Source organism: Nyctereutes procyonoides, unplaced genomic scaffold (genome assembly GCF_905146905.1).
Source record: "Nyctereutes procyonoides isolate TBG_1078 unplaced genomic scaffold, NYPRO_anot_genome, whole genome shotgun sequence".
NCBI classification, from domain to species: Eukaryota; Metazoa; Chordata; class Mammalia; order Carnivora; family Canidae; genus Nyctereutes; species Nyctereutes procyonoides.
The window spans coordinates 59,303,954-59,316,737 of record NW_026575047.1 but is presented as its reverse complement, the minus strand read 5'-3'; positions in this window follow the sequence as shown (position 1 = coordinate 59,316,737).

Genomic DNA, 12,784 nt, shown 5'->3' with positions numbered 1-12,784 from the left:
ATTGCCATGATTTTTAAAAAAATTAGTTTTCATTTAAAATCCTCTTAGTTAACATACTGTGCAATATTATAGTCCAGGTGTGCAATTTGGTGATTCAACAATTCCATGCAACACCTGGTGCTCATCACAACAAATGCACTCCTTAATCCCCATCACCTATTTAACCCATTCCCTACCATTGACCTCCCCTCTGGTAATCATCAGATTGTTCTCTATAGTTAAGAGTCTGTTTCTTCATTTTTCTCTCTCTGTTTTTGTCCCCCTGATCATTCATTTTGTCTCTTAAATTCCACATATACACAACATAAATTCAAAATGGATTAAAGACCTAACTGTGAGACAGAAAACCATCAAAATCCTAGAGGAGAAAACACGCAGTAAATTCTTTGACATAAACCATAGTAACAGGGACTTAAACACTTCTGCACAGTAAAGGAAACAATTTAAAAAAAACCTAAAAGGTAACTATGACATAGAAGATATTTACAATGACATATCTGATAAAAGGTTAGTATCCAAATCATATGAAAAACTTACCAACTCAATGCCCAAAAGACAAATAATCCAGTTAGAAAATGGGCAGAAGACATGAATATACATTTTTTAAACAAATATCCAACAGACACATGAAAAGATGCTCAACATCACTCATCATCAGGGAAATACAAATCAAAACCACAAAATGATATCACATTACACCTGTTAGAATGACTAAAATTAACAACATAGGAAACAACAGATGTTGGCAAGGATGCAGAGAAAGGGGAGCTCTCTTAAAATGTTGGTGGGAATGTAAACTGGTGCAGCCATTCTGAAAAAATTGTATGGAAATTCCTCAAAAAGTTAAAGATAGAACTATCCTATGATCTAGAAGTTACACTACTAGGTGTTTACCCAATAGATACAAAATTCTGACTCAAAGGAGCTCATGCACCCCAATGTTTGTAGCAGCACTATCAACAGTAGCCATATTATGGAGAAAGCTCAAAAGTCTATCGACCAATGAATGAATAAAAATGTGCTGTATATACAATGGAATATGGAATATTACTCAGCCATAAAAAAGAATGAAATAGGGACACCTGGGTGGCTAAGTGGTTGAGCATCTGCCTTTTGCTCAGGGATGTGATCCTGGAGTCCTGGGATTGAGTCCCACATCAGGTTCCCTGCATGGAGCCTGCTTCTCCCTCTGCCTCTGTCTCTGCCTCTCCCTCTGTGTCTCTCATGAATAAATAAATTAAATCTTAAAAAAAGGAATGAAAAAACTGCCAATTGCAATATAGATAAATCTATATAATATTATGATAAGCTAAATAAGTGAATCAGAGAATTACAAAAAACCTGAGGTGTTTTTTTTTAAATTAACTACTATAATAAAAGTGTTCGAGTAATCCACTACTTTTTAAGATTACAGATGAAAAATGATGTTGAGTTGCTTTTCATCTTCTAGTTTGCCATCTGTGCACCTTCTTGGATGGGATGTTTTAGAACTTTTCTCCAGATTTTAATAGTATTGAGTTTTAGTTTTATTTAAATTCAATTTGCCAACATATAGTATAACACCCAGGGCTTATCTCATCGTGTGCCCTCTTCAATGCCTGTCACCCAGTTACCCCATCCGCCCACTCATCTCCCCTTAGCAACCCTTTTTTTGTTTCCCAGAGTTAGGAGTCTCTCATGGTTTGTCTCCCTCTCTAATTTTTCACCAATTAGTTCCTCTCCTTCCCTTATGGTCCCTTTCACTATTTCTTATATGCCACATATGAGAGAAACCATATGATAATTGTTGTTCTCTGATTGACTTACTTCACTCAGCATAATACCCTCCAGCTCCATCCATGTTGAATCAAATTGTGGGTATTCATCCTTTCTGATGGCTGAGAAATATTCCATTGTATATATAGACCACATCTTCTTTATCCATTCATCTGTTGAAGGACATTGTGGCTCCCACCACAGTTTGGCTATCATGAATATTGCTGCTATGAACAGTGGGGTGCAGATGTCTCATCATTTCACTCCATCCGTATCTTTGGGATAAATACCCAGTAGTGCATTGCTGGGTCATAGGGTAGCTCTATTTTTTTTTAAGATTTTATTTATTTATTCATGAGACACATACACACACACACACACACACACAGAGAGAGAGAGAGAGAGAGAGAGAGAGAGACAGGTAGAGGGAGAAGCAGGCTCCATGCAGGGAGCCCAATGTAGGACTCAATCTCTGGTCTCCAGGATCACACCCTGGGCTGAAGGTGGCACTAAACTGGTGAGCCACCTGGGCTGCCACAAGGTCATAGGGTAGGTCTATTTTTAACTCTTTGAGGAATCACCACAGTTTTCTAGAGTGGCTGCACCTGTTTGGATTCCCACCAACAGTGTAAGAGGGTTCCTGTTTCTCCACATCTTCACCAATGTTTATTGTTTCCTGTCTTGTTAATTTTAACCATTCTCTGGTGTGAGGTGGTATCTCATTGTGGTTTTGATTTGTTTCCCTGATGGCAAGTGATGCAGAGTATTTTTTCATGTGCTTGTTGGCCATGTCTATGTCTTCCTTGGAGAAATGTCTGATCATGTCTTCTGCCCATTTCCTGACTGGATTATTTGTTTCTTGGGTGTTGTGTTTTGTAAGTACTTTATAGATCTTGGATACTAGTGCTTTATCTGATATGTCATTTACAATCATCTTCTCCCATTCCGTAGGTTGCCTTTTAGTTTTGTTGACTATTTCCTTTGCTGTGAAGAAGCTTTTTTATCTTGATGAAGTCCCAATAGTTCATTATTACTTTTGTTTCCCCTGTCTTTATAGATGTGTCCTGTAAGAAGTTGCTATGGCCAAATTCAAAATGGTTGTTGCCTATGTTGTCCTCTAGGATTTTGCCATCAAAATTTTCTCACATTTAGATCTTGCAACCATTTTGAGTTTATCTTTGTGTATGGTGTAAGAGAATGGTCTAGTTTCAATCTTCTTCATGTGGCTGTCCAATTTTCCCAACACCACTTATTGAAGAGACTGTCTTTTGTTCTATTGGATATTGTTTCTTGCTTTGTCAAAGATTAGTTGACCATAGAGTTGAGGAACCAGTTTTAGGTTCTCTATTCTATTACATTGATCTGTGTGTCTGTTTTTGTGCCAGTACCACACTGTCTTGATGATCACAGCTTTGTAATACAGCTTAAAGTTCGGCATTGTGATGCCCCTGGCATTGGTTTTCTTTTTCAACATTCCTTTGGCTACAGGGTCTTTTCTGGTTCCATACAAATCTTAGAATTATTTGTCCCAGCTCTTTGAAGAAAGTCCATGGTATTTTGATATGGATTCCACTGAATATGTAGATTGCTCTGGGTAACATAGATATTTTCACAATATATATTTTTCCAATCCATGAGCATGAAATGTTTGTCCATGTCTTTGTGTCTTCCTTGATTTCTTTCATGAGTGTTCTGTAGTTTTTAGGGTATAGATCTTTTACTTCTTTGGTTAGACTTATTCCTAGGTATCTAATCATTTTGTGTGCAAATGTAAATGGGATTTATTCCTAAATTTCTCTTTCTTCAGTCTCATTGTTATTCTATGAAAATGCCACTGATTTCTGTGCATTGATTTGTATCCTGTCACATTGCTGAATTGTTGTATGAGTTCTAACAATTTTCGGGTGGAACATTTTGGGTCCTCTATATACAGTATCATGTCATCTGTGAAGAGTGAGAGTTTGACTACATCTTTGCTGGTATTGATGCCTTTTATTTCTTTTTGTTGTCTGATGGCTGAGGCCAGGACTTCTAGTACTATGCTGAACAGTGATGAGTGAGAGAGTTGGTGAGAGTGGGCATCCCTGTCATGTTCCTACCTTAAGGGAAAAGCTCTTAGTTTTTCCCCATTGAGAATGATTTTTGCTGTGGGCTTTTCATAGATGGCTTTTATGATATTGAGGTATATTCCCTCTATCCCTAAAACTTTGAAGAGTTTTAATCAGGAATGGATGCTGTATTTTGCAAATGCTTTCTCTGAATCTATTGAGAGGATCATATGGTTCTTGTTTTTTCTTTTATAATGTGATATATCATGTTGGTTGTTTTATGAATGTTGAACCCCCCTTGCATTCCAGGGATAAATCCCATTTGATTATGATGATTAATCTTCTTATTCTACTGTTGGATCCTATTGGCTAGTATCTTGGTAAGAATTTTTGTGTTCATGTTCATCAGTGATATTGGTCTGTGATTTTCCTTTTTGATGGGATTTTTGTCTAGGTCTGGGGATCAAGGCATGACTGGCCTCATAGAACAAATTTGGAAGTATTCTTTCCATTTCTATTCTTTGGAACATCTTTAATAGAATAGGTATTATTTCTTCTTTAAGTGTTTGTAGAATTCCCCTGGGAAGGCATCTGGCTCTGGACTTTTGTGTCTTGGGAGGGTTTTGATGACTCTCAATTTCCTTGCTCATTATTGGCCAGTTCAAGTTTTCTATTTCTTCCTGTTCCAGTTTTGGTAATTTGTGGTTTTCCAGAAATGCATCCATTTCTTTTAGATTGCCTAATTTGTTGGCATATAGTTGAACATAATACATTTTTTAAATCATTCGTATTTCCTCACCTTGTGATCACTCCTCTTTCATTCACGATTTTATTAATTTAAATATCTTCTCTTTCTTTTTAATAAGTCTGGCTAAGGGTTTAATCTAATTAATTATTTCAAAGAACTGGCTCCTGTTTTTATTGTTTTTTTTTTGTTAATAAAAACATTTATTTTGCATTTTATACAGAACAACCTGAAGTCTGGATCATGACTTGACAGTTACCCAGGGGTTTACAGACAATGTGTCCATCTCAGCGTGGCTCTAGGGATTAGGGATCCACACAAACACAGGCAGGAGTTTGCAAGGGAGCAAGGGGGCACAGTAGGAGTGTATTTCAATCCTTTCTTAAAGAAAAGGCAGTAGAGCATTCTGAGTCACTGAAAACCTGTGCAAATGGGGCTTCTAAGAAATAAGCACTGTACTGTAAGCTCTTGGGGAAGGGACCGGATAAGGACCTTGATAAATAAAGGGATATTTCCTTGTAGCAGGAAAAGAGAAGGGAGGCCTACTATTTTTAATGTTCTTAGCCCCAGAACCTGATAGTCAAAGGAAACCACGTCCAATCTTAAATAATTTCCCTGCTCAGAAAGTAGACTCTGAAGATATCATTCTGGACATTCCCAAGTCCTTATTCAGTGGCCTATAGCATAGGACAAACAGTGTATGTTCTCACTTATTTGGGGAATATGAATAATAGTGAAGGGGAATATAAGGGAAGGGAGAAGAAATGTGTGGGAGATATCAGAAAGGGACACAGAACATAAAGACTTCTAACTCTGGGAAATGAACTAGGGGTGGTGGAAGGGGAGGAGGGCGGGGGGTGGGGGTGAATGGGTGACGGGCACGGAGGGGGACACTTGACGGGATGAGCACTGGGTGTTATTCTGTATGTTGGTAAATTGAACACCAATAAAAATTAATTTATAAAAAAAAATAAATAAAATAAAATAAAGGGGAGAAAAAAGGTCAGAGGGTAGTGGCTTGTGTTCAGCACAAGTGAAAACTTAGATCATGTTAAGCACTCATAAAGCCAAATGTCTGGGAAGGACTCCTACTTACTACAGTTCTTCTGGTCTCTATCTCATCTACTTCTGCCCTAAACTTTATTTCTCTTCTCCTTCTTGGATTAGGTTTTATTTCCTATTATTTCTCCAGTTCCTTTCGGTGTAAGGTTAGCTTGTGTGTTTGAGATTTTTCTATATTTTTGAGAGAGGCTTTTATTGAAATGTACTTCCCTCATAGGACCACCTTTGCTGTATCCCAAGATTTTGAACAACTGTGCTTTCATTTTCATTAGTTTGCATCTTTTTAAATTCTTCTTTATTTTCCTGGTTGACTCATTCATTTTTTAGTAGGATGCTCTTTAACTTCCAAGTGTTTGAATTCCTTCCAAATGTCTTCTTGTGATTGATTTCTAATTTCAAAGTATTGTGGTCCGAAAATATTCACTGAAAAATCTCAACCCTTTGGTATAGTTTGAGACCTGATTTATGACCCAGTATGTTGTCTATTCTGGAGAAAGTTTCCTATGCACTTGAGAAGAACGTGTATTCTGTTGCATTACGATGGAATATTCTCTATATATCTGTGAAATCCATTTGGTCCAGTGTGTCATTCAAAGCCCTTGTTTGTTTGGTGATCTTTTGCTTAGAAGATCTGTCCTGGGCTGAGAGTGGGGTGTTGACATCTTGTACTAATGATGTATTATTATCTATGTGTCTCTTTGGTTATCAATTGATTGATATAGTTGGCTGCTCCCACATTAGGAGCATAAATATTCATGATTGTTAGGTCTTCTTGTTGGAGAGACCCTTTAAGTATGATATAGTGTCCCTCTTCACCTCTTATTACTGTCTTTGGTTTAAAATCCAATTTATCTGATATGAAGATTGCTACTCCAGCTTCCTTTGAGGACCATTTGCATAGTAAATGATTCTCCAGCCCTCTTTTTCAATTCTGAAGGTGTCCTTAGGTCTAAAATGAGTCTCCTGTAAACAACACATAGATGGGTCTTACCTTTTTATCCAGTCTGATACCCTGGTTCTTTTGACTGGATCAAATTTTTAATAGTTACTCTGAATGTGAATGAGCTCATTCACATTCAGAGTAACTATTAAAAATTTTGAATTTAGTGTCATAGTATTACCTACACAGTTTCTGTTTATGCAGATTGTTGCTTTGGGCTCCTTCTTCATTTACAGGGTCCCCCTTAATATTTCTTGCAGAGCTGGTTTGGTGGTCACATATTCTTTCAGTTTCTGTCTATTCTGGAAGCTCTTTATCTTTCTTTCTAGTCTGAATGACAGCCTTGCTGGATAAAATATTCTTGTCTTCATGTATTTCTAGTTTAGTACCCTGAATATATCATGTAAGTCCTTTGTGGCCTGCCAGGTCTCTCTGGAAAGGTCTGCTGTTAATCTGATATTGTCTCCATAAAATTTAAGAATCTCTTCTCTTGAGCTGATTTTAGGATTTTCTCTTTATCTCTGAAATTTTCAAGCTTCATTCTTATATGCCAGGGTGTTGTTTGGTGTTTGTTGATTTGGGGTGGTTCCTCTCTGTCTCTTGGATATGAGTGCCTGTTTCCTTCCCTAGATTAGGGAAATTCTTAGCTATAATTTTTTCAAGCATATCTTCTGATTCTCTCTCTCCATATCCTCTGAAATCTCAATAATATGGATGTTATTCTTTTTCAAACTATCACTTAATTCTCATAGTCTTTCCTCGTGGTCTCTTACTTGTTTCTTTCTGGCTTTCCTTCCTTTCATCAACTTTTCTTCTATGTCACTTATTCTCTCTTCTGCCTCATTTACCCTAGCTGTTAGAACATCCAGTTAAGACTGCATCTCAGTTAGAGTATTTTACATTTCAGACTAATTAGATCTCTTTTCTGCAGTAAGAGCTTCTCTGGAGTCTTTTATGCCTTTTTTCAAGACCCTTTAGAATTTTTATAATTGTAATCCGAATTCTATCTCTGACATCTTACTTAAATCCATATCCATTAGGTCGGTGGCAGAGAGTATTACCTCTGATATTTCTTTTGTGGTGAATTCTTCCTTCTAGTTATTTTGTCCAGTGCAGAATAGCTGTATGAGTGAGCAGAGTCAAAAATATCAACCACGACCCAAGCAAAATACACATTAGACAATTCCAAAGAGGTCAAGGACCATAAAATAAAAGAAAGAAGACAATGAAAGTGAAAAAACAAACTTGAAACGTGGGGGTTGGAAATAGGGAGAGAGAGATATAATTCCACAGAGTGGACCAAGATGGTGATCCATTTGGTCCTGAGTGTATTTGGTTTGTATGTTAGAAGGCACTAAATTCCAAAATTATAAACCAAACAAAACATATAAATACAAACATTAAATTGAATACCCTGAAAGGAAACCAAAAATGAAGAAAATATCTATAACATGTTATAAAAACATGAAAGCCAAAAAGGAAAAAAATTAAAAATTAAGCGTTGATCAAATACTATAGCTAAGATGAAAAAGAGAAGGAATATTGGAAGTTTTTAACCTAAAAGATAATTATAAGGAAAAAAACCCCTCAAGTTCTATGTACTATTTTCTCACAATTCTGGAGTTTTCCCGTGCTGCTTGGTCAGTAAATTTGCTGTCCCCCTGTTCTTCCAGCTGATCTTCTGGGAAAGGGGACTACTGCACTGATTCTCAGGTTTCTGTGCCTGGGCAGAGATGCCCTGCCTGTTACCAGGTGGCTGGACTCATTTTGAGATATTAGACCTGTGAAGCCTTTGTTCCCTAGAGGCCATGCCTCTCGAGAGTGAGAAGGGAAAAAAGTGGCAGCAGCAAGATCTTCAGCTCTGGAGCCATTGTGCCAAAATGCACACTCCTATAGTGCGTACTCGTTCAACTCCTCCTGGAAGCCAACAGTGTGTGTGTGTGTGTGTGTGTGTGTGTGTGTGTGTGTTTTGGGGGGACACTGACTTGTACAATTTAAAGAGCATCAGGTTCTGGGAAAGCTTTTCCTGGCTCCTGTGCTCACTGGCTCAGCCCCTCCCATCTCTGAGGAAACAGAGATCTCCTCACTTTCCTCCATTTCAGGGTCCTGGAATGGAAAGTGTTCATCCCATAGATTGTGACACACTCCACTTCTCCCAGATGCAAGTGGAGGGTTTCCCGTCCTTTGCAGGGATCCAGCACAGACAGCCATCCCCTGATCTGTCTACAGTTTATGGTTTATGGCACAAGTTGGGTTTTCTTCCAGGATCACTGACCTAAACCCATTTCCTGCTCTAGTGGTTGGGAACTTTGCTAGCTCAGGCTCCCCTGCTCAGGCTCCCTTGTTTTTTCTATGTCTCCACAATACTGAGACCTCACTGTCCCTCCTGTGATTCTGCCCTATTTCACCACTGAGCACTTTTCATGCAGGGAAGCCTCTCTCAGGAGCAGATTTCTAAAGGTCCAGATTTTGTGCCCCAGAGCTGTATCACTTTTCTGCAGGCAGCTTAAAAGGGCTCCCCTGCCCCGCTATTTATCTTCTTATATATATCCCCTCCATTGCTCTGCTCCACACTCCTATGTTGTAAGAAGTGGTCTCTTTTCTATATGTAGTGTTCTAGCTACTCTTTCTTTACATCTCATATTGAATTCATAGGTATTCAGGATGGTTTGAAAGTTATCTAGTTAAATTTTGGGGTCAGATGAAATGAGCACCCTTATCCTGCCTCTATCCTTGGATTGAGTTTTAAAGATTAATTGAGCTTTAAAAATTCTTTGTATGATGTGGCTACAAATCAGATAGGTGGTTTGAAAATGTTGTCCTTCAGTCTGTGGTTTGTCTTTTCATTCTCATTACAGTCTTTCAAATAACAAAGTTTTTAAATTATGTTAAAGTCTAATTTATTAATTTTTCCTACATCATGTTTTTAGTATTCTAAAATCTCATCACAAAAACTAAAGTTATATAGATTTTTCCCTCTTTGCTCCTAGAATTTTTTTATCATTTTTCATTTTCCATTTAGGTCTATGATCCATTTTGAGTAAATTTTTGTGTAAGACATTATTAGGTCAATATCTAGGTTGTTTATTTATTTACACAAATTACATTTAATTGTGAAGTTAGTGTTTGCTGAAAAGGCTACCCTTTTTCTACTGAGTACCTGTGCACCTCTGTTAAGAAAGAGTTGACAAAAAAAGAAAAACAAAAAACATGACAATTTTCATGTGTGCCCATTCCTAGGCTCTCTATACTGTTTCACTGATCTATTTATTCTGTTCACAGATTATACCATACTATTCCCAATACCATTCTATCTTGGTTACTGTAGCATTTTGCAGTCTCCATTAAGTAGTGTCAATCCTTTGACTTTGTTCCTTTTTTCTCAGTTCTTTTTCTTTCCGTATACTTTTAGAATCAGTTTGCTGATACCCATGGAACAAGAATCATGCTGGGATTTAGAATGGGATTTTGTTGAATCAGTATATTAAAGTATGGAGAATTGACTGCTTAATATATTAAGTCTTTTAAACATGGAATACACTTCCATTTATTTGGATCTTCTTTGATAGCCATCACCAGGGCTTTGCAGTTTTCTATGTATGGTACCTGTACATATTTTGTTAGATATATACCAAAGTATTTATTTTTTGTGTTTTTACAATATTTTTAGTTCCAAATTCTAAAACTTTCAGTTTCTTACCAGTGACAGTATTACAGAATTTTAAAAAATGGTTCTCATTAGGTTAAGAAAATTCCATTATATTCATAGTTTACTGATAGTTTTTATCACAAAGGGTGTTACATTTTTTAGTGCTTTTTATGGACTATTATGATCATATGATTTTTAAATGTGGTCTGATAATATAATTGATTGCATGGATTGACTTACAAATATAGAACTCCTCTTGTGTACTTTGAATGAACTTTGGTTGTGATGTTATCCACTTTATAGATTTCTTGATTTGTTTTGCTAATATTCTGTTAAAGATTTTTGTGTCTCTGTTTATCAGAGATCAGTCTGCAGTTCTCTCTGTCTCTCTTTTAGTAAAATCTTCATCTAATTTTGTCATTAGGACAATGTAGTCTTCAAAAAATAAATAGGCAATTTGTTCATACTTCTAATTTCTAGCAGAGATTGGTACTATTTATTCTTTTATATTTGATTAAAATTTGCCAGTGAAACATCTGAGCCTAGTCATTTCTTTTCAGAAAATTTTAACTCCTAAAATCTCTTTAATAGTTGTATAGTTTTTCATGTTATTCATTTCTGCTTCAGTGAGTTTTGTTAACTTGTGTATTTCAAAGAACTTGTCTGTTTCATTTGTCAAGATACCTGGCTCAATGGTTGAGCATCTTCCTTTGGCTCAGGACATGATCCCTGCTCCAGGGATCAAGTCCCAAATCAAGCTTCCTGTGGGGAGCCTGCTTCTCCCTCTACTTCCTGTGTCTCTGCCTCTCTCTCTGTGTCTCTCATGGGTAAATAAAAAAATATTTACCCCCCCCCAAAAAAAAACAAATCTTTCAACATAGAGGTAATCACTAATTCCCCTATTATAATTTTAATGTTTACTGACTCAATAATAAAATGCTGCTTTCATTCCTGGCCTTAGTAATTTGTATTATCTTTCTTCTTGGTTAGCCTGGCTAGAAGTTTGTTAACTTTACTAATATTTTAAAGAATGACTTTTGGTTTCATTTTCTGTTTTCATATTTTTAATTCATTGACATATGCTTTAATTTTTATTTCCATTTCTTCTATTTGCTTTAAGTTCAACTTAATAATATATCTTCAGTGTCCTGGGGTTCAAGCTTAGATTAAATGATTTTAGATATTTTCTTGTTTTTCTCTCTATTCTCTAAACACTGATTTAGGGCAGCCCAAGTGGCTCAGTGGCTTAGTGCTGCCTTCAGCCCAGGGCATGATCCTGGAGACCCGGGATCAAGTCCCACATCAGGCTCCCTGCATGGAACCTGCTTCTCCCTCTGTCTATGACTCTCTCTGTGTGTCTCACGAATAAATAAATTTTAAAAATCTTTAAAAATAAAATAAATAAACACTGATTTAGTATGCCATAGATTTTGATGAGTTATTTTATTTGATTTTGATCTAAATCCTATTCTCTGTTATATTTTTACTTATTTCAATTTTTAAGAATTATTTTTCTTTTAAATTCCAGTATAGTTAACATACAGTTGTATTATAGTTTCAGGTATACAATATAGTGATTCAAAAATTCTATACATTGCTCAGTGATCATTGTGATAAGTGTACTCTTAATCCCCTTTGCTATTTCAACATCCACTCACCCCCTTCCCCTCTGGTAACCACTAGTTTGTTCTCTATACTTAAGAGTGTTTCTTGGTTTGTCTCTCCCTCTCTTTTTCCCTTTGCTTGTTTGTTTGGTTTCTTAAGTTCCACATATGATTGAAATCAGATGGTATTTGTCTCTCTCTGACTGACTTATTTCACTTAGCATAATACTCTCTAGCTCCATCCTTGTTATTGCAAATGGTGAGATTTCATTCTTTTTTATGGCTATTATTCCATTGTATGTATATACCACATTTTCTTTATTCATTTATCTATGAATAGTTGATGACTATTGGACTGCTTCCATAATTTGGCTATTGTAAATACCCCTAAGGTAAACATAGGGGCGCATGTGTCCTTTTGAATTAGTGTTTTTGTATTTTTTGGATAATTACCCAGTAGTGTGATTACTGGATCATAGGATAGTTCTATTTTTATTTTTTTGAAGAAACTCCATACTGTCTTCCATAGCCCCTGCACTAATTTGCATTCCCATGATCATTTTGAGAGAAATCCTTTATCTCCACATATTCACCAGCACTTGTTTTTTGGTTTTAGCCATTTCCACAAGTGTGAAGCGGTATTTCATTGTGGGTTTTTTTTTTAAGATTTTATTTATGTATTCATGAGAATACACAGAGCAAGAATGAGAGAGAGAGAGAGAGAGAGAGAGAGAGAGAGAGAGAGAGGCAGAGACACGAGCAGAGGGAGAAGCAGACTCCATGCATGAAGCCTGATGTGGGACTCGATCCCAGGACTTCCAGGATGACACCCTGAGCCAAAGGCAGACACTCAACCACTGAGCCACCCTGGAGTCCTTTCATTGTGGTTTTGATTGCATTTCCCTGATGATGAGTAATATTGAGCATTTTTTCATGTGTCTGTTAGCCATCTGGATGTCTTCTTTGGAGAAATATATGCCC